General features: G+C 39.9%; 1 non-coding gene across 1 annotated transcript; it reads left to right on the forward strand.

Moving 5' to 3' along the window:
* Positions 1-2,580: 2,580 nt before the first annotated feature.
* Positions 2,581-2,687, forward strand: LOC136137370 (U6 spliceosomal RNA). The gene has a single exon (XR_010656710.1). It is a non-coding gene; the product is annotated as a U6 spliceosomal RNA (small nuclear RNA).
* Positions 2,688-6,582: the final 3,895 nt, after the last annotated feature.

The following is a 6,582-nucleotide window of genomic DNA, read 5'->3' on the forward strand; positions in this document are numbered from 1 at the left end:
CATATTTGACCATCTCTCAAATCTTTCTACTTTTTCTCCCAACTCCAATGTTACTTTCTCCGTCCAAGGTACAATAATTTCTTAGTTGGTCTCCCTTTATCCTTTTCTCTCTTTTGTTTATTCTCTTCTCCACTGTCAGCATAATCTTTTGGCAACACTAATCTGGCATGTAACACACAGCAAGTCTACTAAACCCCTCTGGTATCTTCCTGTTGCTCCTATGGTTAGGATAGGTCTTCCCAGAATGGACTTCAGGACCTCCCTTGACCCAGCCCCTGTCTGTCTCTCCACTTTCACCTGGCCCCAAGTGTCAGCTTTGATCACATTCTCTAAACGCCTTCTCCTCACTGCCAATGGGCTTCTGCCCACCATCACCGCTGTTTGTGTTCTCCTTATTCCTCTGGTCACCTCAGTCATGCCTCTTCGTCCTTAATATCTCACTTCATTGTTATATCCTCAGAGAATCTCTCCCCAGTGTCCTGATTTGGTCCACAGCACATATCACAGGCTCTGAAAAGTGGCATAACTTTTGCTTTGTTGTGCTTTGCTTTTCCTATTTGCCATTTTTCATTTACTTGGCAGTTACTTGATTAATGTCTGTTTTTCCTGCCAGACCATTTAGACCCTATGAGGACGGATGGTGTTTTTTACTTTTGTTTTTTGGCTCACCGTTGTGGCCCCAGAGTGCAGTATTGAATTGAGTCAGACCCAATGTAAACGCTTAGTACGTTTCAGCTGCTATTTATTATTAATATTTTTTTAGTGGATTCAGTGTACGTACTTCTGGTGAACTGCTTGGTGCTCAGTCAGTTGCCCTTTTCCTGACTTTGGCTTCTCCAAGTCCTACAGTAGCAAAGCCTGTCTGAAGCCTCCATCACTGAATCCTACAGCTGCCTCCTCTGGGGACAAAAACCAGGCTTCAGCCTAGCCTCCAAGGACCCTCAGGGGTGAGGACTGAGGTAGCAACAGAGCCTAGGTTTGACCCCACCAGACCCAAGAGGCTCTGGCTTTCCAAGGGGCTTGCAAAAAAAAAAAAAAAAAGCCGTGTAACATAGCCAAACGCCATGGTGCAATTGACACCTCATGGGGTGAACTTGGACCAGCGAGATACAGGAGGCAGGAAGGAGCTGGCAGATGACTTGCTTCCCTTCTTCCCCCTGAGACAGTGAAGTCTGTAGCCCCATTTGGCTTTTCCAGGGAAATCCTCCTGACCAATCCACCCTCTCCCTTTACATTCCTCTGAAACTTGGACCAGTTTAGTAATGCCCATCACGTATTTGTTTTCCCCGCTTCCCTCTCTCTTCCCTTTTGCCCCTCTCTCCCGTGCCCTGGCACTACACCCCCGTGAAAAATATTAGCTAAGATTTGCCTCAGACTGTTTTCTAGTTAACCCACACTTAGATAAGTTTCCTTCTTGTTTTCAATATCATTGTAGTCTTCATTAGGGACATCAACTGGATGACATTGGACCCCGTTCATACATTTATTAGCTTAATATTTATTGCGTTCATACAAGGCAATAGGCTTTATTTTGGGTCTCTTAGGTATGAGAATGCAGAGAAAGTTATTCCTGAGCTTCAGAGGCCACTTCTAAGGTGGAAGAAGGGGAAGCAGACATGCAAATTAGCTATCAAGAGATTATAGTAAGGGTTCTTTGAGAAAATAATCATTAATTTTGCCCAAAACTGTCAGGAGGGTTTCCTCAGGGGACAGGAACATATGAGGTGAGTCCTAAAGGACGAGGAGTGATCTTTCCAGCAGACAAAGTGGGTCAGAGAGGGAGAAAGGCAGGAGGTGGAGGGAGGAACAGGCACACAAAAGCAGAGGTGAGGGAGATCACGGTACATCGTGGGGAGAACTGCAAGAATTTGTTAGGATAAAAGGAAGCTGGGGAGGATGATGGGGTCAGAGCTACAAAGAAACATTGACTTTACATTGTGGTTGGGCAAACACATTTCTGAGAAACACAGTGAAGAAACATCAGAATAAAGTTAAGAACACGATTTAGGGATCTGGTATCAACTAATTTTGTTCCTTTATTTCCTGCTTGGTTTTGTAGCGGGATTTCAGGCACGCTGAGCTGCCCAAGTTCAGAAATATGAAGAATGAGAGTTGATATAATCATAGAACGTGACATTTTTAGATGAAGCTGCTTGTCCTTTGAAACTCAGAGAGTGAACTGGCAAATCTAACCTGGTTGATCCCCTGAAACAGATTTGTTTTTGAGGTCTCTTTCTATAAGCAGAATTATTTTCAGTAATAATCATGAAATGGGATGAATATATTTCACGTATGAACCAAAATTTGTATTTGCCAAATTAAAATTTTACTGCTTGAATTTCATACTCCGTTTCACTTTTAAATTGAAATAAACACTCTAAGAGCACATAGAATGACAGAATTGAAGTGACTCTAGCTTTTTTTCTTCATCTTTACCATCACTGTTTATTTCTCACCTGTTGGTTAAATATAGGAATATGTACTATATCCACAGGGGTTGGATATATGAACTATACCTGCACCTGAAGTAAGCTGAAACGATTCTAAATCCTTGCAAATTTACTTGCAAAAGCAAAGTGTGTGCTGGCTTTGGCAGCACATATACTAAAATTGGAATGATACAGAGAAGATTAGCATGGCCCTTGCGCAAGGATGACATGCAAATTCGTGAAGCATTCTATGTTTTTACCTACATATAAAAGAATGAAATTAGAACACTCCCTAACACCATACACAAAAATAAACTCAAAATGGATTAAAGACCTAAATGGAAGGCCAGACACTATAAAACTCTTAGAGGAAATCATAGGCAGAACACTCTATGACACACATCACAGCAAGATCCTTTTTGACCCACCTCCTAGAGAAATGGAAATAAAATAAAAAATAAACAAATGGGACCTAATGAAACTTAAAAGCTTTTGCACAGCAAAGGAAACCATAAACAAGATGAAAAGACAACCTTCAGAATGGGAGAAAATATTTGCTATTGAAGCAACTGACAAAGGATTAATCTCCAAAATATACAAGCAGCTCAATGTCTAAAAAACAAACAACCCAATCCAAAAATGGGCAGAAGACCTAAACAGAGATTTCTCCAAAGAAGACATACAGATGGCCAAGGAGCAAATGAAAGGATGCTCAACATCACTAATCATTAGAGAAATGCAAATCAAAACTACAATGAGGTACCACCTCACACTGGTCAGAATGGACATCATCAAAAAATCTAGAAACAATAAATGATGGGGAGGGTGTGGAGAAAAGGGAACCCTCTTGCACTGTTTGTGGGAATGTAAATTGATACAGCCACTATGGGGAACAGTATGGAGGTTCCTTAAAAGACTAAAAATAGAACTACCATAGGACCCAGCAATCCCACTACTGGGCATATACCCTGAGAAAACCATAACTGAAAAAGAGTCATGTACCACAATGTTCATTGCAGCACTATTTAGAATAGCCAGGACATGGAAGCAACCTAAGTGTCCATCAGCAGATGAATGGGCAAAGAAGATGTGGCCCATATAACAATGGAATATTACTCAACCATAAAAAGGAACAAAATTGAGTTATTTGTAATGAAGTGGATGGACCTAGAGTCTGTCATACAGAGTGAGGTAAGTCAGAAAGAGAAAAACAAATACAGTATGCTAACACACATGTATGGAATCTAAAAAAACGGTAGTGACAGGGCAGGAATAAAGACGCAGACGTAGAGAATGGACTTGAGGACACAGTGGGGAAAGGGGAAGCTGGGACAAAGTGAGAGAGTAGCACTGACATATATACACTACCAAATGTAGAATGGATGGCTAGTGGGAAGCTGCTGCATAGCACAGGGAGATCAGCTGGGTGCTTTGTGACCACCTAGAGGGGTGGGATAGGGAGAGTTGAGGGACACCCTCCCAGGAGGGAAGGGATATGGAGATATATGTATACATATAGCTGATTTACTTTGTTGTACAGCAGAAGCTAACACAACATTGTAAAGCAATTATACTCCTGTGATCGGTGATCTTTGATGTGACTACTGCAACTCGCTGAAGGCTCAGATGATGGCTAGCATTTTTAGCAATAAAGTTCTTTTTAATTAAGGTATGTACATGGGTTTTTCTAGTCATAATGCTATTGCACACTTAATAGACAACAGTATAGTGTGAATGTAACTTTTATAAGCACTGGGAAACCCAAAAGTTTGTATAACTCTTTTGCAATATTCACTTAATTGTGTTGGTCTGGAACAGAACCTGCACTATCTCTGAGGCTCGCCTGTACTTACTTAATCTTTGAAGTCCAGTGTGTGTCGTACACTAAAGCATATCTCAGTTTGCATAGTCACGTTGCAAATGCTTGATAGGCACATATGACTAATGGCTACTATATTAGACAGTACAGGTGTAGATAGTTACTCTAAAAGGTGGCGTATATTAAGGATATAAAGAGCTATTAAAGCTTTGATGGTGCCATTTACATTTATATTTTGGGTAGCTGAGCAATCAGGCATACTTGAAGGAAATCTGGAAACTTGAAGTATTTGATATAATATAAAGATGTGTGTGTGTGTGTGTGTTTCCAATGATGTAACAAATAAAGATCTTTGTAAATATCCAGTGCAAGGGAACAAAACCAGAAACACACTTCTTTTCTAATGAATAGTTATGCTTCCACTGGTCAGATTTTGAGACATAGATCTATTGAGGTTGACTGCATTGCTCTTTCTGCCTTGCCTACCAGGAAGCTCAGAGCTAAACTGAGCATTCTACTGTAATGGTTATCTTTACGTACAGTTTTTTTCAACCTGCCCTATCCTCAGCTCTTGGTTTTTTTTTTTTTTTTTTTTTTTTGCGGTACGCGGGCCTCTCACTATCGTGGCCTCTCCCGTTGCGGAGCACAGGCTCCGGACGTGCAGGCTCAGCGGCCATGGCTCACGGGCCCAGCTGCTCCGCCGCATGTGAGGTCGAACCCGTGTCCCCTGCATCGGCAGGCGGACTCTCAACCACTGCGCCACCAGGGAGACCCAGCTCTTGTTTTTTGTCCTAATTTTGCCTAACTAATTTTTCCATATTTATTTATTTATTATTATTTACTGAAAATTATTTGAGGAGAATAAATAATATATAAAGGAATAAATGAATAAAACATCCTAAAAAGCATCTTCTGGTACCTGCTTCAGACAGACTATCGGGTTGAATGAATTACAATCCTATGTGAGATGTGACTTAGAGTTAATTATTCTTATAAGAGTAATTAAACCTCAAACTATAGATTCAGATATTTCCAGAGCCTGGAAGGGCTGAGAGATTATTTAGTCAGGCTCTCTTGAGTTCCAGATGACTTAAGCAACCTTCTTAAAGGCTTCAACATGGTTAATGGCAGATCTGGCCTTTAGACTGGTCTTCATAGCATATGAACTGCCTCTACATCCATTTCTATAAGATTCTGATGAGCTAATTTTCAAAGAATCAACTCTTCTTGGTGGGTGAGCAGAGGCATTTTGCCTGAGGCAGCTTAAACCTTGACCTTTGTTGGTACGTTGGACCTGAAGTAATACAGATTTCTCTCTTATTTGCTGAGGGCAAACTCTTCGAGACCTAATAGATCTATCCTGTACAGGAGTCTAGGCCCTCCATTCCTGATAATAGAACCATTATTCATGTGAGATGACTTTCCACTGGCAGTTTGGACTATGGATATTGGTTTTTATCAAATATGCTTGATGAAACAACACAAAATGCTAATTACTGAAATTATTTAATAAAATTTAGCATTAGTTTGGGAGAAAAAAACAGACATTCTCATATAGCCATATACTTATCTCAAGGTTTTTGGAGAATAATTTGCTAATATATATCAAAAACCTTAAAAATATACATGTCCTTAGGACCAGAAATATAGCTTCTAGGTATTTATCCTAAGTCAATTTAGAGCCTTGGCTTACACATTTACATTACACAAAGTACATTCCTGTCACATTTCTGATCCCTTATCAGGACCTGGGAATTGTGTAGATCCAATTATGCCCATTTTACAGATTAGGAAGCCAAGAGTTGAGCAAATTCAGGTAACTAGCTTGCAGTTACACAGCTAATTCATAATAAAAACCTGTCCACTGTTTACTTCATTTGAATTATGCAGATAACCTTTGAGATAAGCATTTTGGTACAAACAAAGACTATCTAGGAAATTGGAGGAGACAGGAAAAAGAGCAAAGGGAGAGCAAGGTTTCCCTAAGAGATCAGTTTTATTTGATCCTTAAACATAACATAAAAATAGCAGATTAAAAGATGCTAGACTTCAGACCCAAAGTTAGTAAACATTCGGATCACAGTGAAGTCATGAGCGGTTTGTAATGGAGCTGTCGCATTGCACAGTGAAATGAAGAAGCATGAGATGTATATTGAACTTGAAATTCAAGTTCAATGTGTTATAGTATTTGCTTTTCATGACTGTTCATTTAAAACTAGGAAAAATTAGAACCAGCTACTGACTCTTATGATTTGGACCAAAACAATCGATTTTTTACAAGAAAGAACAGAAGAACCAACCTACTGTTTTAGCTCATTTATTTTTTTTTAACAG

The sequence above is a fragment of the Phocoena phocoena genome, chromosome 17, assembly GCF_963924675.1.
Source record: "Phocoena phocoena chromosome 17, mPhoPho1.1, whole genome shotgun sequence".
Classification (NCBI taxonomy): domain Eukaryota; kingdom Metazoa; phylum Chordata; class Mammalia; order Artiodactyla; family Phocoenidae; genus Phocoena; species Phocoena phocoena.